Here is a 23,155-nt window from a genome sequence, read left to right on the forward strand (position 1 = left end):
GCTGCATGTCCCCGCCCCTCTCAAAATGTGACGTAATGTATGGACATTCCCTTTATATGCTGTATTCAGTAAGATCCTGATAGTGTTTTAGGTTGATAAGATCGGGGCACTTTTCTGTCAATTTCGAACTAAATAAAAAGGTTCTGGGTTCGTGAAACAAAACAAAAACAGTTAGGGACCATGCATTAATTACGTCACGGAAAAATCCGTATAAAAATTTCCAATTTTAGTGTAACGTACTTAATGAATGTTCCCTAAAGATGGCATGGTTGAGGGAAAGGGGTGTGACTTGTGTAAATTGAAGAAAATGTTGAGGCACGAGAAAAAACTTTTGAAGTGAATGGGGCTGTTGTATGATGAATTCAGGGTTAATTTTCAGAGTGTTCTAATCTAGAAACAACCTATTCCGTATGTCTATAATACACACGATACTGGGAGCAGTGATGCCAACCTAACAAACATGTTGGCCAAACTCCTGAAGGAGGATAGGTAGAATAGGCCTTTCTAATTTTAAAAAGTGCTCTCTGATTCTCAAGTCCATCTCCATATTTTGATTGGAATCCAAAAAGAAGTAACTGCTTTTGCTGGTTATTTGCTTCTTTGGCATTAATGATGTAGGAGTTGAGCGAAAATTATTAAAATTCGTGAAAGCCTAATGTGTCCTAAAACTAGCTTCGGGGGCAATTATGCTTTGGACCTCTTAATTTGAATGGATTTGGCTTAAGTTTTGACCAGTCACTTCTTTTTGGATGCCAATCAAAATATGGGGGTGGACTTGAGAATCAGAGAACGTTTTTGAAAAAGTGGACAAGCCTAATTTAAAATTTCCTGGAGAAATCTCTAAAAGAATTCTGAGGTATATCCGGAAGAATTTCTGGAGAAATCCTGTAGAAAATAATTAAGAATTCCTAAAAGAATCCTAGGAGAAATTTCTGCAGGAATACCTAAAGGAATCCTCAAGGACTTCTGGTGCGGCTCCGTGGTCGTGTGGCTAGGGTCACCAAGCTCTTAGTCGCATCGTGCTGAGGAGCGCGGGTTCGATTCCCGCCGCAGCTGTCAGGAAAAGTTTTCGGCTGTGCCACTGGGCGTTGCATGCTAGTCCGTTGTCTAGTGTCGTGCTTCCTTCAAAGAGCGAAAAGCTCACTGGAAGCATTGAACGTGTCCGTGTCTTTTAAAATATCAACAGAAAATTCCGGAGGAAACTTTAAGAAATACCTGGAGAAAGCCCCATAAGAATCCCATAAATAATTCCTAGAAAAAAAAATGATCCAACTGTGGGTATTTATAGAACAACTACAAAAATCCGTGGAAGAATTCCAGTATAAAATCCTGATGGAATCCAAACAAAAATTGCCCGGAAAAATTTTCGTGAAATCTCCTCGGGAAATATCTGGTGGAATCCAGCAAGGATTGCTTGAGGAATCTTAGTAGAAATTCCCAAAGGAGTCTCAGGAGGAATTCTTGGAGGTATGAATCTCTGAAAGGTATCCCCTTGAAGGGAAATTTGGATAAATCCCAAGTAACCACGGTGCCGAAGCCTTATTGCATGTAGATATACGGTGTATTTAGAGCAATTATTATTTTGCATTAACATTTAAGGATGATTTAAAGTGGAAATGGCAATTATGCGACTGACTATACCAGGATAACCTTAATTTGATATCATAATTGCCCATTTTCACCTTAATTCAACCTTAAGCTTGCATGTAAAGTAATGATTGCTCTAAATACACCGTATATCTGCATGTTATAAGGCTTCAGCACCGTGGTTACTTGGGATCCCAGAAACACTCTCTGAAAAAATGCCAGCAATCATTATTTGAAAATTTCCCGGATGATTCACGGCATGTTTTGAAAACAGATGCAAAATTCAGCGTTTTCTCGCTGAGAAGAGATTTAAAATTGTTTGGCCATTTTCAAATATAACGCGAGATTTTTTTGTTACGTAATGTGTATATGACGCCAAAAGTTATCAACTGAATTTGAAATACACTGTAAAATACTGGAAATGTAAAATGTTAATTCTGAGTGTAAAACATTTCAATTTTCTCGTTGAAAGAGGCTAACATAATCGGGTTAAAAAGACGACAAAATCGGAGAAAAACGGAATCGGGGGCTTCCAAAATCGTGTCAGCACAATGTTGTAATACTTAATTATGTTAAATTTTATCATTGAAATAAAAAAAAATATCGCAATAAAAATACTCCGGATAATCGAGTCTAAAATTCCGGATAATCGAATTCCGGATAATCGAGTCTCCGGATAATCGAGTCTCCGGATAATCGAGTCTCCGGATAATCGAGTCCGACCTGTATCTATCATTTCATTATCCACTTTGATCTCTACTCCCTTTTACTTATGAGTAGAAAGAGACCGATATAGCCACAAAATCATCAAGTTATTAATAGAATACGGTCGATAAATCAGCATATGATCTTCAGCAAAGTTGTTCAGGAGTATGAGTTCGTCCAGGGGATGAAGAACATAGTTCCGAATTTCACCACCACGTGGCGCTAGTGCACATATTTACTTCAGGTACGACTTTGGTGAGTTATATCACAAGATTGCAGCCAGACAGGATGGTACGTTTTTCGGCAAAGTTGTTCAGGGCTACGAATACTTCCAGGTCATAAAGAGCATAGTTCCGAAATTCACCACCATATGGTGCTAGTGTACATAATAACTTCCGGTACTACTTTGGTGAGATATATTACAAGATTGAAGCCAGATGGAAAAGTACGAATTTTGGCAAATTTGTTCAGGACTTCCAGTTCCGAACGTCACCACCGCGTGGCGCTAGTTTAGGTACATACTTACTTGGTGAGATATTTCACGATCTTCACGCCTGATAGAAAGGCAAAATTTTCAGGACTACTTGCACTGCCGTGTTTCGAATTTCACCACCACGTTGTGATAGTGTACAAAGTTACTTCAGGTACGATTTTGGTGAGATATGCAAGTGAAATTCAGGCCAGATAAGGACTTCTCTGACTCACTCGAAGGATTCCTCTAATAATTTCTCTAGGCATTTATATGATAATTCCTCACGGAAATTCCTACAGGGACTTCCCTCAGGGTTTGTCCTGGGATGCTTTTTCAAGGATTTATTCGAAAATTTTATTATGGATTTTTGTTCTAAAGTTCCCTTTTAGGATTTCTTCTGAAATTTATTCAAGCGTTTTTCCAGCGGTTCCTTCTGGAATTTACCCATTATGACTACAGGGAATTCCTCCAATTTTTGAAGGGTATCCTCCTGGAATTTCTCAAAATATTGCTCAGAAAATTCTTCCTCCAAGGATTCTTGTGAATATCCGTCGAGGATTCCTTTAGGAATCGCTTTGGAAATTCCACTAGGGATTTCTTTGGGAATTCTCCCAGTGATTTCTGCAGTTGTTTTTACGGGAATTCCTCACGGAAACCCTTCAGAGACACCTCCAGATGTTCCAACCGAAATTCATCCGGAAAGGGAATTGCTTCTGGAATTCCTCCAGGGTGTCGTTCACGTACTCCTTCAGGCATTTTTTGGAATTACTTCCAGTGATCTCTTCGGGAATTTCTGTAGGTTCAACTAAATTAATTGGCATGGAGTCCATCTACTGAAAATACTATTATAGGAAATAGTCAAATAGGGCTGCAAAACGGTGAGTCGAAAAGGAGAGCGTCCAACATAGCTCTGGTCCTAACAAGTTCCTACCTCATGCTTTCACGGGTCAAGCGATGGCAAAGACCACCAGCTAGGAGTTGTGTGCTTAGCTGGTAGTGTAGCCTGGGCACTGTTGTCCTTCTGACTTCAGCTAGATTAAGGAGACACGTCCCGAGCGTCTGTTCGCCATGGAGGTGCGGCTCAAACAGCGTCTGTTCTGGCATCCAGTGGCTGAGTATGAAATGCTCCTTCCCCGGAAGCTATACCTAAGGTGGCAGCTCCACCACGATGGATAGGGGACGTTAGGCCAACAACCTACTATTTCCGAAACCAAAAACCCGTTACAGAAACCGAAAAATAAGGATTACGAACTAATTCAACGACAACGACTTTTAGCGCGAAACAACGGACAAGAATTGGAACTTGGAATGTATTAACCCTAGCCCAGCAGGGTAAACTAGCACAACTAGCCAATGAGGCTTGCCATATGAAGCTTGAGATCCTAGGACTGAACGAAGTCCGTTGGCCGCACTTTGAAGAACACAGATTAGCGTCGGACCAAATTCTGCTATACTCTGGCCTACGAGGTGAACACACTCCTCGCCACCGTGGAGTTGGTTTCCTGCTCAGCGCTCACGCCCCACGCAGCGCTCATAAAGTGGGAACCTGTTAATGAGAGGATAATTGTAGCCAGATTCAGAACACGGGTTCGAAACCTTACCATGATCCAATGTTACGCGCCAACCGATGCTACCGTATTGCAAGACACAGAGAACTTTTATAGTCTACTTACTGAATGCTGTCGTGGACAAGATTCCGAAAGGTGATATCAAGATCCTCATAGGCGACTTGAACACAAAGGTTGGTTCCGACAACTCGGACTTTGAGAACGTCATGGGACGCCATGGTCTCAGAGAAATGAGCGAAAACGGAAAGCTGTTTGCAGAGTTTTGTGGCAACAACGACATGGTGATTGGGGGATCGCTTTGTCCTCATCGACCAGTGCACAAAGTGACATGGGTACCCCGTGATGGCGTCACGGAAAATCAAATCGACCACATCTGCATCAGCCGAAAATGGAGACGGAACCTTCTTGATGTGCGGAACAAACGTAGCGCCGACATTGCTTCCGACCGTCATCTCCTAATCGGCGAGATCCGACTGCGCATTGCCAGGATCCAGCGACAGGAGGGGAAAATCGGGCACCAGTTTAACACACGCCGACTGGAAGGCGCTGTCGTGAAAAGGTCCGGTGATGAGAACCGTGCTGCGGATACTCCAGTAGGTGGAAGCGTAGAAGATCAATGGAGCGCAATCAAGAACGCCTTCATCGCCACCGGCGAGAATAATTTGGGTGAGTTACACACCCGGAGAAAGCAGTGGATCACAGATGATACCTGGAGGAAGATAGAGGAGCGAAGGAACGCCAAGGCCGCGATAGAGCGAGCGAAAACACGAGGAGCCAAAGCCGTAGCCCGTCAGCGCTATTCGGCTCTCGAGAAGGAAGTGAAATGCTCATGTAGACGGGACAAAAGAGCGTGGGCGGACCCCTAGCCAACGAAGGCGAGAGAGCCGCAAACATCGGCGATATCCGTCTCCTCTACGATGTTTCACATCGCCTTAGTGGGACTAAGATGAAAGACACGTCTGAACAGTTACTGACCCCGGCTGACCAGTTGAAACGCTGATTCTTGGAAACCTTTTTCAAGTGTCTGGCACGCCATCAACACCTCAGCATGATCCGCCAAGGGTTCGACGCATTACCCGTGTCAACACCGAAGCAGGAGATAGAAACAGCCATCCGTAGCATGAAACCGAACAGAGCCCCAGGGGTCGATCGCATATCAGCTGAGATGCTCAAAGCTGACCCCGTAGTATCCGCACAACTACTGCATCAATTATTCTGCAACATGTGGGAAACCGCGACATTTCCGGCCGACTGGATGCAAGGCGTCTTAGTAAAGGTACCCAAAAAGGGTATGCGATAATTATAATTGGCGGGGCATCATGTTAATGTGAATCGTCCCCAAAGTCCTCTGCAAAGTGATCCTTAACCGGATACAGAAGAAGATTGACGCAACTCTCAGACGGCAGCAAGCAGGATTCCGTGCCGGACGATCCTGTGTGGACCATATTGTCACGCTCCGTATCATTCTGGAGCAAATCAATAAATTCTAAGAGTCTCTGGTGTCCATTGATAACGAAAAAGCTTTCGACCGTCTCAATCACGGAAACATGTGAAAAGCCCTCAGGCGCATGGGTCTCCCTGAGAAAATCATCAGCCTCATTGAAGCACAGTACAGAGCATTTTCGTGCAGAGTACTGCACAACGGTGTTGTTCCCGATCCCATCCGGGTCGTTGCTGGAGTGAGGCAAGGATGTATCCTATCACCGCTACTGTTCCTCATTGTAATCGACGAGATCCTGGTAGGTGCGATTGACCGTGAACTAAATCGTGGATTGCTTTGGCAACCCATTACCATGGAGCACCTAAATGACTTCGAACTGGCTGATGATGTTGCTCTCCTAGCTCAACGGCGCTCTGATATGCAGAGCAAGCTCGATTATCTTGCCAATCACTCCTCAGCGGCAGGTCTTACCATCAACGTCAACAAGACCAAATCGTTGGATATAAACACGGTCAACCCTTCTAGCTTTACGGTAGCTGGGCAATCATTGGAGACTGTTGAAGGCTTCCAATATCTTGAAAGCCAAATGGCGGCCGATGGCGGCACCAAGATCGACATAGGTGCACGGATCTAGAAGGCGAGGGCTGCTTTTGCGAGTTTAAGAAATGTATGGAAAAAACAACCTGATCAGTCGGCGCACCAAAATCCGAATTTTCAACTCGAACGTGAAATCTGTGCTGTTATACGCCAGTGAAACCTGGTGTGTATCAGTGTAGAACACTCACCGGCTTCAGGTCTTCATCAATAGATGCCTGCGGTATATAATTCGTGCATGGTGGCCTCACAATTGGATCTCCAACGTGGAGCTCCATCGTCGATGTCATCAAAAACCGATAGCGACAGAAATTCGGGAGCAAAAGTGGAGGTGGGTCGGCCACACTCTACGCGGGGCGGAAACGAAATCTGCTAGCAAGCGTTAGATTGGAACCCAGCAGGGCATCGCAGCAGAGGCAGACCCAGAAGCTCATGGCGGCGCAGCCTCAACAACGAAATCAAGCAAGTCGACAGAAATTTGACCTGGCCACAGGTCAAGGCGATGGCTGGCAATCGCCCATGATGGAAATCTTTGAATTCGGCCTTCTGCTTTGAAAATAGTAGAACATAGTAAATAGTCAAGCTATGTAGCTACAAACAAATTAGCGTGTTTCATACGAAATGTCTGTATCTGTCAAAGGACATGCAGCACCACATGAGAATAAGATAATAACTAAGCATTTATCCAAAGTTTTTTACTCACGAATCAATAGCAGATGTTTTCCCTGCGATTCTTACCTGGAAATAAAGAAGAAAAAGATAAATTTGTGAGTTTTTATTTAAATGATAGCAGCTAAGTAATAACCGTTCATTATGTCTCGTGGTGTCTTTGGTAGTTCAAGTTTACTCCGTAAATGTTATGAAACGATACATGAAAAAGTACCATCCCATATTTCACATACGCGTTATGGTTTTTACAAAATAAATAGTATAATCTACCAAATTCCATTTGCTGGCAGGTCATTGAAACTATTTGAAATTTCGTACATACATATAACAAAACGAGATGGTCCTCTCATGTCCATATGTGAAAAATTTGGTATTAATCTATCATATTGCAATGTGGCAGCTTACACTAGACCGTTACTTGATCGTGACATTTAACTTGAAACCATTCCTGTCTCCTAAAAAAGGCAATCACAAAATAACATACACCGCTAGCAGAAGAACCTACGAACCTTGAATTTCCCGCAACCGACCAAGCAACCTTCTTTTTGAATTTTTTTTATATCTTGAGCTAGCTATAGCCTGGAAGTGACGATGGAGGCACACCACTTGTAACCTGTTTGGTGAGCCACTTCAATTCGTCGCTGAACTTATTATCAGCTGATCATGACGCAACGGCGCGCGTTGCCCCTAAATCTCTGTAGGTATTCGCCAATGTGGAAATGAAAGGGAAAGCTTTGCAATTTACTGAATCGCCAGGTTTTTTTTTACAGCTTTGTTTTTCAAAACCATTCCGGTGTAGGTACTGACTGGCGACCGGTAGAAAGCGAAACGGGACTGGTTTTTATTTTTGCGATGATTTCAGAGCACACGAACCTTAATACTGTAGGCCTGGTCGGGTTAGGTGACCGACCACGTCGCCGTCGTCACCTGCCTCGGACAAATCATTATCATTTCATCTTTCCGAGTAACAATGTAGCCAAATACTTAGTGCGAATCAGTAGCCAAGCTACCGCAACACAGTCGATCGTAATTACCTAACGCAAATTGGATTACCAGTGAAGCCTGTTGGTTATTGGTTATTGGTAAGGGCGTCTGTGTTGGTCAGCTTTAGTAAAACAAAAATAAATAATCAACAAACCCGAGCTTTTGGTCTACATTATACAGGAGAAAATGTGACCATGAAGCAGACATGTCCAAACACTGCACTGCACGAGGAGTCGATGCTCAAACACACCACCGCGGGTGTCAAGCGACCACCTAGCTCTCCGTGTTTCAGAACGAACACGCACCGTGTCTGGCTCAACACCGGTGTCGGTGGTGGTGCTCAGGCACTGGGCACGGTGTTTGACGCTTCGGGTAACACGGAGCCCGAGTGTTTCCGATTATGCAAAACACTCGTGCGAGTTTAAGCGCTCGGTGCCGTTCATTCTCCAGCACCAGTTGCAAATGCTGTTGGTCGACGACGAGAGTGAAGTACTTGGCGGCTCCTTTTGTGTCTTTCTCGTCCCTTCTGACTCAGCGGCTCTGATGCAGCCAAGCTACCACGCACTGTGGCCGAGCTCACTGCTTTGGTGTTTCATACAATCGGAAACACTCGGCCTCCGTGCCCAGCCAAAACTGAAACACGGAGCCGAAACTGAGTCTCGAGTTATAACACCGACACGAGTGTTTCGCCAGTCGCACTGCGTGTTCATCAGTAGAAGCTGCACGAAGGTGGTGATATGAACACACACGGTGGTGTGTTTACGGGCAAACACGCCACCGGTGCGGCACGGTTTGGTGTTTTGCCCATGTCTGCCATGAAGCTAAAACTTGGATTTACTCTATAAAATCCGTTTTACCTTAAAGATACTCCTGTTGCCCGTTCGGAAGGAAGTCTACTTGTCGAGTTCATTTCTACCTCGCTAAGACGCACACCCTAAATTTCTTTAGGATTTTTGTCTGGTTCTGGCCTTGACTACACCCATGACATTTGACCATGTGCACGATTGTCAGGAAAAAAAAACGCGCCGAATAAATTTCGTGTCATGTTTTATCAAGTTCTGTGAGAAAGTGAGTTGGTTGAAGAATTTGGACCAAAAAACTTAATTTTGCCGAGTTCAGTGATTTTTAACTAAAAATAAACTTAGAATGTATTCGTTGCAGCTGTGAGCGATCAATCTCCGAGGGAGTTAAAGAGTTTCCTGATGGAATTTTGGAACTGCCGGACATCGAATAAATGTTGCTGCTACCGTCTATTCTGCCTGCTTCTGCTGGTAAGTTCTTTGCTCTTACCTGAAGGTCGAGCTGAAAATCTAGAATTTCACCAGAAATCTTTAATTTGTAGGAAATTACGCAAGCATCTGTCGGAACCCCTTGATGTCGAAACTGCCGGATGAAGCAAGCTGCCGTAGATCCTGAAGTTTCTAGAGCTTCCGTTTGCTGTGAGAATTTCCGGTTTTTGTTATGTTTTAAGTTATAATCGTGGATGTTTTCGTTTCTGATAAATAAATAAGGGGGAGGGGTTAGGGACATGAGGCACAGTTTCAGCGGCGTCGTACAGAGATCCTCCCGCGTATCGTCCAAGCTGCGTCGTAAGGTAATTCGTCCAAGAACGTCCAGGAATTTCCGGAGAGTTCACCAAGGAGATCCATCTACATGTCGTCCCTGCTGCGTCGAAAGGAGATACATCCGGGAGTTGCTGGAGAGTCCTCCAAGGAAATAAGCTCGCGTGTTTTTCCAACTGCGTCGTTAGCTGATCCATCCAGGAGTTGCTGAAGAACTCTCCAAGGAGTTCCGCTCGCGTGTCATCCCAGTTGCTTTGTAATGAGATTGATTGGTCCAGGAGTTGCTGGAGCATCCTCCAATAAGATTCGCCAGTGTGTTGTCCCAGCTGCGTCGTCGGGTGACTAGTCCACATATGGGTTTATCCGCATATTGAGGGATCCGTCCAGGAGTTCCGTCGGTGCTTTGAGTAAGTTATCCAGTAAAAATAATGCGATAACACACTCCTAATGTATTTATTAATAAGTTTAACATATAGGTTTTGTTTTATATATGTATTTATTTAATTTGTAAGAAAATAAAATTTATGAACATAGCAATTTGTTGTTGTTCCTTGGCTTTTGAAAAACAAAAAAAAAATAAAGAAAAGAAAGAAAAAGAAGATTTTTGACGTATCGATGTCTGCTAGATATCAGCTAGATGTCTAGTACCCAATGTCTAGTAGATATCTGAAAGATAACTAGTAGACATCATCTGTCATCCACATTTTGAGGTAGACAAAATGTTGCATTGGAAGGAGATTTCTAGTCGACTTGTAGGAGATATCTACTTCAATATCTACTAGACATTATTTTTAATCTAGTAGACTTTTACTCGATTTCTACCAGCCATTTCCGAGCGGGTGAGATTCGCGAGAACAAATACATCTCGCTGCAGCATCTCTGACGGCAAAGCGTAATCGATCATTTTTCTTCGGAGAGCACAAATTACGTTCGATATCGATCCACCGTCACGTCACTCTTCAGACAGACCCACCATAAATCCCGAATAGACACTATCGGAAACTAATAATAGCATAAGCAGCAAAAATTGAAAGTTAAATGCAGGTTCAATTTTTGATTAGAAGGAAATTGTTTCTTGAACGATTACCGCTGCTCCTGATGCTGCTAACCGCCCCAATATGGCACGCGCACGTGCCCCCCTTTCAGTCATGATCCCTGATCGATCGATAGGATGGAACAGATGAAATAGGCTCTACGTTCGGTGTTGCTGTAGTGATGACTGAGTTTTCGAGGGTGTTTACTTTCACTATTTGATCGCGACTAATGGTTTCTAGAGTGAAGACTTCGATACCCGAGAGACGCCTACCGATAAATTTGGGCGTCGGAGATCGATCCAGTAAAATTGTACGGAAGTGAATTATGGTGTTTGATGGGCGGTTTAGTGGAAAGTGATTGTTTTGAATTATGCAACGGTTCAGAGGTCTATCGATTTTAATGCGATCAGTGAGCTGAGTGTTGTCGATGCAGTTGAACGGGTGGAAATGAACGCCAATCATACTCCTGAATCATCTTCTAAAATTCACATACGTAAAGCCTAAAACCCAATACCCATAGATGCAAAAAAAAGTTTAAGAAAAACCGGAAAAAATAGAATATCCACGATATTCTAGAATTCGATCCTTAGATATCCACTTTTAACATTATCTCAGAACGCCTACAAATAATAGTTAGTTCGACTGGCAAACCCGATAAATATGTAGTAGGCTTTCTTCTTCTTGCAAGCAGAACATTACTGTTAAGGATGAGTTTTAACCTAAGCTTCAGCCGCTTGGTTGCTAGACCACATCAACATTGAAGCATTAAAAACTACCAAGACCTGTTTCAATGAAGTTAGTTTAGGAATGAATAACTATTTGGGATCAACACATAGATAATAGCGTGGTTCAAAAAATCGTTTTTGCTCCACACCGCTTATTCGATTCCTATCCAGATTATATGCCTTCTCCCAAAATTTGAGCTCATTTGGTTGAAAATTGAGACTGCACAAGCCCTTCAAAGTTTGTATGGGAATTACTATGGGAAAACGATGTTTTTCATTAAATCCACCGTAGCATTTCCCCAAGTGCCCTAGTGGGTTAGTCGACCCTTGGAAATGATAGGCTACTCTATCAGCTACAACTTTGCTGAAGACCGCATTCAAATCGGACGGCTCATTAATTAGTTATCGATTTTTATCCAACTGGGCAAACTTTAATAGTGATCCTCCAGCTTCCCAGCAGGCAACATTGCTGCATATGGCGCCAAAGATAGCACACTGAAATCATGGCTACTATGTTTCACTGCAAAATGCAGTGATGCCCACCGAATAGTTCAACCATCATGAGTAAAGATTTCGATTCTGGATAAAAATCGGTAACTAATTAATGAGGCTTCCGATTTGAATGTGGTCTTCAGCAAAGTTGTAGCTGATAGAGTAGCGTAGCATTGCCAAGGGTCAACTAACCCACTAGGGCACTTGAGGAAATGCTACGGTGGATTGAATGAAAAACATCGTTTTCCCATAGTAATTCCCATACAAACTTTGAAGGGCTTGTGCAGTCTCAATTTTCAACCAAATGAGCTCAAATTTTGGGAGAAGGCATATAATCTGGATAGGAATCGAATAAGCGGTGTGGAGCAAAAACGATTTTTTGAACCACGCTAATAGATAAGTGTATTAGTATCGTTCAAATGTCAGAGATACTTTTGCCTTAACCATCTTAATTTTTACATTTTTTATTGACAAAGACGTATAGCCACAACATGAATCTGGTTGTTTCATAATACTAATGGAATTTATACTTCTTATCTTTTCAGGTAAGCGAACAAAGATAACATCTTCAACCTACGTAAGTTCAGTAATGAGATGCAGTACGTAGGGAAACAGGCGGTACCTACTTAGCCTACTGTCTCTGTCTCTATCCGCAATCATGCTTGATTGACAACCTTGTTTGATTTTGAACCATCCAGCGCATTCCGCACATAGGCCTAGTTAGTTTCGTCGGCAAACCATTGTTGACGGGGAAATCGAGGGATCCAGTGTTCCCAGCGACAACAATTATGCTTTATAACATTATCTGCCAAATCTGATTTCTTTTCGCTGAATCGTACGGTGCCTTAAAATCAATGAACACATGATGAGCCTGCGAGTTATACTCAAAAAAATTGTCTAGGATCAGGTTAAGTATTTATTCCACCGTTGATCAGCCCTCACGTAAACAAGCGTGGTATTCGCCGACGAAGGACTGCTCATCTTCATTAGAATCTGGTGAACTGATTGGTGTAGTTGTACGGTTCCGTGGTCGAAAAGTTCGAGCGGGATCTCACCTTTCCTAGCAACCTTGCCCTTTTTCAGATCCTTAAGGACAGTACATATTTTCTAGAGCATTGTTTTTAAGAATCGAATTTACGAATATGGTTGAAAATGCATCATGGTGGTTGTTTCCAGGAAGTTCCCAGATAATTTAAAAGAAGGGTGTACCTAGGGGCTTCAGATGTTAAAGGAGCCTTCAAGGGTGTTCCAACAGAGATCACCTGAGACCCCTGAGACCTCTGAGTTCCTCCTCACCCATGACACCCTCTGAAACACCTCTAAGGCCTCCTGGTGCGACCTGAATCTCTTGGAACACCCCTGAGACCTCTAGGTACTTCTCTGAAACCCCTGGGACCCACTGAAACATTCTTGAGACCTCCAGGTACCCCCTCTGAAATGTCTTGGGAGCCACTGAAACACACATGATACCCCTGAAATGCACTGGAACCCCCTGAGATCCATGAAATGCCCTGGAATACACCTGAGTTCCTCTGAAATCCTCTGAAATACCATTGAGACCTCAAGTATCACTTTGAAACCCCCCTGGGTCCTCCTGAAACACCTCTTATACCCTCTTAAACCACCTAATTTCCCCTGGTACACTCATGAGACCACTGAAGCAGTGTTGTGAAGGTTCAAGCTGAAAGTGAGACAAGCAACCACTCATTTTTCTACTTACTATCGTGAAATGAATTGACAGGCCTCTGATCATTCAATTGACACCAACGCAATTATCAGTCAAGGCTCTCCGACGACTGATGACATTTCAATAAATTAAGCCCCAGCTAGCAAGCCTAAATTGTGATGACGCTGGTTGAAAGTTTTGCTTGTCGTGGCGTATGACCCGTCATAAACCTATCATTGACCTGTTTTTATTTTGGTCACTAACCCCAACCCACCAGTTATCCGATGTGGGTCCAACAGTGCACAATGGTCCGAATCCACGTTTTAGCAGGAAAAAAATCCGTATCTCTGTTTTCGTTAATTTTAGGCGTTTGGTGTCTTCAGAGAAGTTGTTTGCATTTGTTTGCTGCATCTTTTCCAAAAATTTTTGATTAGGGTGGTCCTCGTCCTAACTCAAATCTGGAAAATATTTTTTTAATTTTAAGTCATACGCGATCGAGCTCTTCAGAAAAGTTGTAGGCGATGCTATTTTGAGCAACTTTGCTGAATACGCCGTTTATCTAGCTCTTAATTTGAACATATAAGGTCAATTTTAAGTTTTGACTTAGGGTGAGCCCCCCAAAAATGGTTTTTTCGCTATAACTTTTTTATTTGATTTTTTTCGAAGATGTGAGCTTCGGAGCATTTGAAGAGCAAGTAATGACGCATATTTGTTCTGAACATTGCATGGTGCTAGGTCTTGTCATTCAAATGTTATGAGCAATTTTGACTTAAAAACAACGATGTATTCAGATGCTTATATCTCATGGAGCTGGTAAAATAAAAAAAGTTCTTTAAACGGCATTTGGAAGGTCACATATAAAGCCAAATGTGGAGCAAATATTACAAGAACGTTATTTTTTAAATTGGAATAAATCGACTCCAAAAATCCCCTTAAAAATCGAAAAACTACTTATAACTCATACAATTTTAAAGATAGAGTCAAACTGTCTTCGAAAAAAATGTGGGTTTTCACCAGATCTAAAAGTTTCCCATACACGACTTTTTTGTAAAACGTGAAACAAAAGCTTGAAATTGATAATTTGTTTTTAAAGAATATAAGCGTTCTGATTTCCTAGAAAAACATAGCATGTACCCCTAAGAATCAAATTATCAATTTCAAGCTTTTGTTTCACGTTTTGCAAAAAAATCGTGTATGGGAAACTTGTAGGCATGGTAAAACCCTACATTTTTTCCGAAGACAGTTTGACTCTATCTTTGAATTTGTATGAGTTATAAGTAGTTTTTTTCAATTTTTAAGGGGATTTTTGGAGTCGATTTATTCCAATTTAAAAAATAACGTTCTTGTAATATTTGCTCCAAATTTGGAAGAACTTTTTTTATTTTACCAGCTCCTAGAGATATAAGCCTTTGAAGACATCGATGATTTTAAGTCAAAATTGCCCATAACATTTGAATGACAAGACCTAGCAACGTGCAATGTTCAGGACAAATATGCGTCATTACTTGCTCTTCAAATGCTCCGAAGCTCACATCTTCGAAAAAAATCAAATAAAAAAGTTATTGCGAAAAAACCGTTTGTGGGTGGCTCACCCTAAGTCAAAACTTAAAATTGACCTACTATGTTCAAATTAAGAGCTAGATAAACAGCGTATTCGGCAAAGTTGCTCAAAATAGCATTTCCTACATCTTTGCTGAAGAACTCGATCGCGTATGACTTGAAATTTAAAAGTTCTATTTTAGATTTGAGTTAAGACGCGGACCACCCTAATCAAACATTTTTGGAAAAGATGCAGCAAATAAATTCAAACAACTTCTCTGAAGACACCAAATGCCTAAAATTAACGAAAACAGAGATACGGATTTTTTTCCTGCTAAAACGTGGATTCGGACCATTGTGCAGTGGTCTAACATTGAGTAAAATTAATTCCGGCTTAGACCCGACACCCATTTTTTCAGTCTGGCAGGATTTTTCAGGGTTTTCCGTGTTTCGTGCTTCTGAGACCTCCCTGAATCTCTCTAAGACCCCATGAAACGCCACTGCAACCTCCCTTAGCCCGCATAAAAGCAGGTTTAGTGTAATATCTAAGACCAAATAAAAAACAGATAAAAGTTTAATGTTTTCTGCAAATATAATTATCCTGAATTTATTTAGATAAAGAAATTATTATTAAGGTGAAACGGGACGCCGTGTTATTTTTCCTATCTTGCCTCTCTTTCTAACAATTTGCCTCGCGATTTTGAAGATGGTAATCTCGAGTTCTATCGCACTGCAGATGCTGAAAAACAATCAGCATATGCACTGCAAGTGAGCATACACAGTGATAGGTTTTTGTTGCAAAATATGAAGTAGAATCTGAGATTACCATCTTAGTAGCAACAGAGCAATGGCGGATATTTCCCCGACCGTCCCGTCCGCCCTTAAGAAGGCCTTCGAACAGGTGGCATTGGGGTGAAAAATATGAAGAATGTTGTTTTCAACATAACCTTTCAAGTGTAAAATAACCTTGTGTAGAAGAAAAAAATTTTTGGTAAAAAAAAAATACCGTATCCCATAACACAGAAAGCCTCTCGTAGGAATGGACAAAATATTTAGAATTATATCTCGATAATTCCTTGTGAATTTCTCCTAGGATGCGTACCAGATCGTAAGTTTTCCCGAAAATCAGGTATTTATTTTGGAATTCTTCCGGTGCTCCCCTCACACATTCTTTATGCAATCCTTTCGAAATTTCTTTTAAGCATACTGGAAAAACTTGAAATTAGAAGGCACGAAATGTTGCTAATTGACAAATTTAGAGATGCAATTTGTGAAAAAAAAATCACGTTCTGGTGGGATTCGAACCCACGACACCTTATTCACTAGCCCGATGCTTTAACCAAATAAGCCACAGAGCAAGTAGGGATTCTGCGGAATAAAAAGTCAAACTGACTCCGAAGCCACACCATGAACACTTCCTCCCGAGGTTATTATTTATCATGGAATTCGTTCAGGGCTTCCTGCAAGATTCTGCCATAGATTCCTCCAGAATTTTCCCTGAAATTCCTCCAAGGATAGGTTTTTTTTCATCGATTCTTGTCGGGATTGCTCAAGAGGTTACACCCGAGATTCATTCATGGGTATTTTCCAGCTTTCAATCAGGAATTCCTCTCAGGTTTCATTTTGGGATTTATCGCATTATTTCCGCATGTTTTTTTTTTCTGGGATTCCGTCATGGATTGCTTCCAGGCTTCCATCAGGGATTTCTTTTAAGACTTCTACAGGGATTCTTTCCGGGATTGCTACATTGATAATTCCTGGGATTTCTTCATTGGTTTCCCGAGTTTCCTCGAGGTATTCCTCTCAAGATTCATTCAAGCATTCTTTCAAGCATTCTTCCGGGATTCCTTTAGAGATGTTTTCCAATTTCTTTGACATTCCAGCATTGTTTTCTGCCGGGGCTCTTTAAGAGATTTCTCCCAGAACGGCATTCTTTTCCCTACAGAAATTCAAACTAATTCTTTTTTTTTTCAAAAATTCATCCAGAAATTTCTTTCAGGATTCCTTCCTCGATGTCTCACGGGCTTCATTTAGATATTTCTTCTGGGTTTCCGTCTAAAGATCATCAGGTATTCTTCCCTCTATTCCTTTAGAGATTCCTCCCGGTATTTCTTCATTGATTTCTACTGAGATTCGTTTACGGATTTCTTCTGGATATTTTCTTAATTTCCCTCAGCGATTTCCTCCGGGATTCCTATCGGAATTCTTTACAGAATTCCTTCACTGATCCTTCCAGGGTTTTCTTCAGGAATTTCTCCTGGAATTCTTTCAGGGATTCCTCCAAGATTATGCCAAAAAACCTCCAGAAATTCTTTCTAAAATTCCAATAGAAATTATTGCCGGGTAGCCTTTATTGATTCCTCCCGGGATTTAAAGATTCTTCACAAAATTTATTTAGGAATTACTCCCGGGCAGTGAAGAGAATTGTCAGACAAAAGAGGCACAAAACAAGCAACAAAGAAGGCGCGACGATTAGTCTTTATCCCTACTGGTGACAGATAATGACATGATCTCGAAATTTTGTGTTGCAGATAAAACGGAAGCTGAATTTGTTGCGTACTTTTCAAGTCGTGAATAATCAATTATTACTAACCCAAAGTCGAAACTGTTTGATGATAGAGCTTCACCAGAGTTGCAGTGTTTACCGACTCGAAGTTACAGTTCGAAAATCGCAACGCAAGGCTTAAAAATCTCTAAACTCGTGGTGTACAATGTTAATCCCATTATTTTCACGTTGGGACAAACTTATGTCGCATGGGTTGTTTTGTCGCAACAAATACAGGTTGCGACATTGTCATTATTGTTGCGCGATGGTTGAATTTTGATTCACTGCATTCCCGGGATTACTTTTGAAATTCTTTTACTAATTTCTCCTGAGATTTTTCCAATATTCTTTCAAGAATTTCTTCCAAAACTCATTTGAAGAATCATTAAAAATTCATCTTGGATCTAATCAGGGATTCATGAATTCATAAATTTATCCAGGCATTCCTTAACGATTCGTTCCGAGATTTTTTAATGATTCCTTCACGAATCTTTCCACGGTTACGAAAAGATTTCAGACCGACCAGGAATCCAGCATGGTCTTACTGAATAACAGTGTCCGGCCATTTGACCGAAATCCGTTTGGCCGAATGCCATTTGTCCGAATGCCATCTGGCCGAATCATTATTTAAAAAAAATCAGAGGATCTTTTTCACATCTAGCTACCAATATCATCTAAAATATTTCCTTTTTTTGATCATAGGCTTTTCTATTTAGTATAACCATTCAGGTATAATAGATGGCATGGTCAAATGACCATTTTGGTCAAATGGCGTTCGGCCAAATGGCATTCTACCATCTAACATTCGGCCAACTAACATTCGACCCTGAAACTAGAATAACAATATTTGAATTATATATAATGTAAGTGGAACACGGTGTCTTTTTCGTATAACATTATAAAAAAAAAATCGGCATGTCTCAAAATTGGACAGAAGCAAGTTTGGACTTTCCCCTTTCATTTGCGACTATGACCAAAATAAACTGTCGGGGGGTCTAGAGCAACTTTTTTTTGAAGTTTTTTTTCATTCAAATTAACGTTAATTTAGCCAAGAAACAAAAAAAAATGCAGTGTGAATTTCTTAATTTAATTAGGATGTTATATTAGCTATAATAATGGCTAAGCCTTCTTAAGGTGGTAGTAGAACGAAGCCACGACGAAATTTCATGAGCACATACCTAGCGAACCGAATGGTCAGTCACGCTGAAAAGTTGATCAATTAGTTTATAAGGTGATGAGTTAGACATTTTTTGAAAATTGATTTTTGAAAATCTTGAACTGGGACTTTGGAACGTCAAAAACGCAGTAGGCTGGATAGAGTTTACCAGGGATAGCTAGCATAATTGTTGTTGTTTCGTTGGTTCATATAAACAATCGTCCTATAAATCTGTTGGAAAGCAATTTCTTCGAATCTAACCTGTAATCGCGCTGCGTAAAGATGACGCCTCCTAGAACTCACGAGGAAAATCGAAGCAAAGTTTGTGTTTTGTGTCTCAAGAAATCAAATTTAAGACAAATATCCGAAAAAACAGTGCTCTTGGTAAAAAATCGGTTTCTGCCGGACATTGACGTAAGAAGCGGGTATTACCCGAAGCAAATTTGCTGTCGTTGCTCATTTGCTATAAATGAAAATAAAAACGTGGAAGTCCACAAGTACAAAAACTTTCAGCGTGTATCTACAAGGAGTGGAATGTTGTGTAAATGTGACGTGTGTGTGGCTGCTCGTGTGACCTTGACTCAGTTCGGCGGCTATCAGATCAACAACTCCAAGGAACGTGGGAGGCCTTCGGTGTCAGAGAATTCAAAAAAGGTACGAACTGCAAAACTTTGTACGATTTGTTATTCCTAACTTTTCAAGGGCAAAAGGCATTCGTGTACCCGAGTTGAGAGGCAGCAAAACCTCCTGCAAATGGTAACTGGCGACCGCCCACGGTCCGGCGATTCAGTCGTAGCTGCGTATTTGAAGGAGAACCGTGATTCAGATGGATCTATTGCATTAGCAAACATAAGAGGACGACCGTCACACTGGGTCACGGGTTCTGCAGTTTCACGCAGTACGAAAGTTTTATCCATGGATGATACGTTTCTTATCAAAAACATATGCGATTTGAGTACCAGAAAAACCTTGCGACTAAGTAGTGCCCTCCGGGGTATGGATATCGATGTTCTTTCGAATTTACCCCAGCAAATAACAAACGCGAACCAGATGCTTAAAGAGTTTTTCTCCATTACTCGCATTTCTTTTGATTTGGAGAAAGAGAAGAAGAATCCGCAAGCATGTGCGTCAACGAAACCGGCAGTTTATTGTAACGATGTCAATGCGTTAATACAGTTTATTCTGACGGTGCGATCGTTGTCTCTAGCAGACTTATTCTTCAAGATAGGAGCGGATGGTGGTGGAGGATCATTCAAAATCACGTTGTCTATCGTCGAAAAAAATCAAAGAAATGAAAAAGGAGGAAAGGACACAGGAGTCAAGAAATTGTTACTGCTCGCTGTTGTACCAGGCATAACGGAAAAATACACCAAGATTGCGAAAATTTGGTCAACACTACTCAAATTGAACGAATTGGAGGCAGTAGTGGCAGGGGACCTTAAAATTGTCAATCTTTTGCTGGGACTCATGGGACACAGCTCTTCCCATCCTTGTCCATATTGCTGCACAAGTAAATCGCAGTTATCCCAAGCGTGCATGATTCCAAGAACGCTTGGGTTAATCAGAACCAATTACGAAAAATGGGAAGATGATGGTGCCGACGACAAACGAGCAAAGAATTTTTACAATTGTGTTCAATACCCTTTGCTATGTGGGTCACCCGATCAAACAACAGTGATGCTGTGTCCACCTCCCGTGCTCCATATCGTTCTTGGGATAATAAATGCAGTCTATAAGGCGGTTGAGACTGCCGATCCAGCAACTGCTGAGCAGTGGGTAAAAGTCAGTTCTTGTCAACGACACAGCAAATATGGATTCACTGGCAGACATTGCCACAAACTACTGGACAAAAGAACCATATTGGAATTTGATGGGCCGCTCGGAATGTTTCGATCTGTAAGAATGTATTAAAATTTATCATACTAACTGTAACTAATTATATATTTTGTATAGATACTCGACAGTTTCGCTGCCGTTTTCAAGGCTTGCCTTCAAGAAAAACTTGAAGTTGGCTACCAAGACTTCCTTGAAGAATTTACAGCACACTGGATCAAGGCGAAACTTCCGAACAGTTCCAAGTTCCACATCCTGCGATTCCATGTTCCAGAATTTTGTAATTCCGTTGGATCAGGATTATGACGATATGGCGAACAGGCTAGTGAGACCGTCCATTTTGATTTTGGTCTAACTTGGGACAAGTTGAAAGTTCCAGAGTCATCAGAGCACTACGACGATCACTTGCTTCGTTCAGTTGTTTTGTATAACAGTAACCATTTGTAAAGACATACACAGCTAATTCTTTAACATATCCGTTTGAATTCTAATAGCAATAAATATTTATGCGTTATATCATACCTTTTATCTTAGTATCACTACTCTTCTTTATGTACCAAATCTGTAATTCGTTTTAAAAAGAATAGTGGGCGTTGATACATGTTTAATGGATTTTTTACGAGAAACAAGACTTTCCAAGACTACGAAGCGTAATGATGCTTGTTAAAAAGGTATTGACATTAATCCGATTGAATATTATAATTGGCTTGTTATACTGAACATTTCGTCATTTATTCGTTCGGATATGGCTTAATAACTTTTTCCACAAACTTATTATGGTATTTCAGAGGTCTAATTTATCGCAAAATTTTATATAAGAATTCATCAGCGTTTTGATTTGAGGGTATACTGGGTGCCCTCCAGCAGCTTTTCTTCAAAAAAGTCCCATAGAAAATTCTATGTAAACTTTGATCGGTGAAAATACAGTTTCTCAAATCAAACTGATTTTAGCACAGTTATAACTGTATGGGACCTAAATGAAATTAAAAAAGTAGGTTGTGGAGGTAGTGAGACTTAACATTTTTCACATAATTGTAGCCTCGCTAATCTGCATCATATGACACATTCCGTCAAATTTTGACTACACGCCAAGAAATTTGCTGCTTTCTGTAGGCAGTTTTCAAAGTTTCAAATATTATTAGAAGGATATAAGTAAGTATCTTCATTTTGGTGCAAAAAGAATCAAAATCGATAGCAGGAGCCCGGAAATATCGCTCGATGAAGTTCAAAAACCGCGGTGTAGAAGTGCGTGAAATGTGTCATATACAGAAAATTTTTGAAAAAAAAAATTACTCCAGACCCCCCGACAGTTTATTTCGGGGTTGATCGCAAATGAAAGGAGGAAGTCTCAGCTTAATTGTGTCAAATTTTCAGACATGCTGAATTTTTTGTTTTGAATTTGTTCTACGCAACACACCGTGGGAAGCGTAAGCAATCAATGATTTTTTTTAATGTAGATGGACATTTTTGTAGAAAGCCGTAAAATAATCTGACAGTATTTTTTAACATTTCTTTCTTCACGTAGCACAAAAGTAAGACTTGTTTGTGCAAATATTCGTGTAATTGAACCGCTAGGGCAATTGCCACAAACTACTGTAACAGCATTTGTACCAAACCACAATTCTGCCACTCATCAAGAGCCAGTACACAGATCTAACGATTCCTAATGACGATGCTTTTGGTATCGCGATCACTCGCCACTTGCATCACCCGGCCAGCGCCGTCAGCCAGCGATTCTATCATTATGATGATCATAAACATGTTCGGTATTTAAGTATCACTAACATGCATTGTTCGAATGCTTACCACCATCCACCCTTCCAGCACCCTTCCAACAACCCACCCTGAACAAGACACAAACAATTTCATGGGACCAAAACAATGCATATGATAGAGAGCCGCAATCGGTTCACACGATTTTTACCCCTCCTAACTGACTTCCCCGGCTTTGGGCGCCCACTTGAGAGCACCACCTGTTTAGAGGCGAGCTGCATCGATCTGATCTCCGCTGATGGTATGCACATGCGAGCCAGTCAGTGCCTCTGGGGTAGGTTAGAGCCGGCTTGTTTGTTTCCCCGTCGATAATTATCCGCCGCCCCAGAAGGGGAGAGATGGCCAAAAAGGTGTGATCCGTTATGTCCGGCTGCCAGTCATCAAGATTGCGGTCCGCTTTGGGGCTATCCCCCAGTCAAGGCTACCAGACCGGCCATTATTCATGGATTGGAATTGGTTGGATGCCTGCAGTTTGTCCCCGAGCGGACAAATGAGACGAGAAAGACTGCAAAGTTGCAGTCTGACTGAGATGGGAATTTGCAGTTTGTAAGAAGAAGATGAATTTGCATTTCTAGATGCCGGATAATTACCGGCTGTGTGCGGCCATGAGAGGTGTTAACTTGATCTTGAAGACAAATGAGAAAGTTAATGGAATTGTTTCAAAAGTTTAATGGATAGGTGTGCTCTGGTTGAGAGTGTTTGGACGTCGAAAATTTGTGAAATTTTGTGTTCTACAGAAGGTTGAAAGCAATTATTTCAGTAATGTAGTAGAACATTTCTAAACATAACCAACCGTATCCTAGATTATAC

At 41.4% G+C, this 23,155-nt stretch overlaps 3 protein-coding genes and 1 long non-coding RNA gene across 13 annotated transcripts in view; 2 read left to right on the plus strand and 2 right to left on the minus strand.

Moving 5' to 3' along the window:
• LOC109622675 (uncharacterized) overlaps window positions 1-23,155 on the minus strand; it is a 517,321-nt gene that overhangs the window by 241,889 nt on the left and 252,277 nt on the right. The gene's annotated exons all lie outside the window — the stretch shown is intronic.
• Window positions 1-23,155, minus strand: part of LOC109413726 (6-phosphofructo-2-kinase/fructose-2,6-bisphosphatase 1) — a 393,602-nt gene that overhangs the window by 239,796 nt on the left and 130,651 nt on the right. The gene's annotated exons all lie outside the window — the stretch shown is intronic.
• Window positions 1-23,155, plus strand: part of LOC109409620 (alpha-N-acetylgalactosaminidase) — a 272,573-nt gene that overhangs the window by 143,297 nt on the left and 106,121 nt on the right. The window lies entirely within an intron of this gene.
• On the plus strand, window positions 8,903-10,416 carry LOC109428208 (uncharacterized). 2 transcript variants are annotated; one of them, XR_003895730.2, is made up of 3 exons: window positions 8,903-9,088; window positions 9,166-9,291; window positions 9,363-10,416. It is a non-coding gene; the product is annotated as an uncharacterized LOC109428208 (long non-coding RNA). The 2 variants fall into 2 exon arrangements; XR_003895735.2 differs by having other exon boundaries at window positions 9,182-9,291.

The sequence above is a fragment of the Aedes albopictus genome, chromosome 2 (assembly GCF_035046485.1).
Source record: "Aedes albopictus strain Foshan chromosome 2, AalbF5, whole genome shotgun sequence".
In the NCBI taxonomy this organism is placed as follows: domain Eukaryota; kingdom Metazoa; phylum Arthropoda; class Insecta; order Diptera; family Culicidae; genus Aedes; species Aedes albopictus.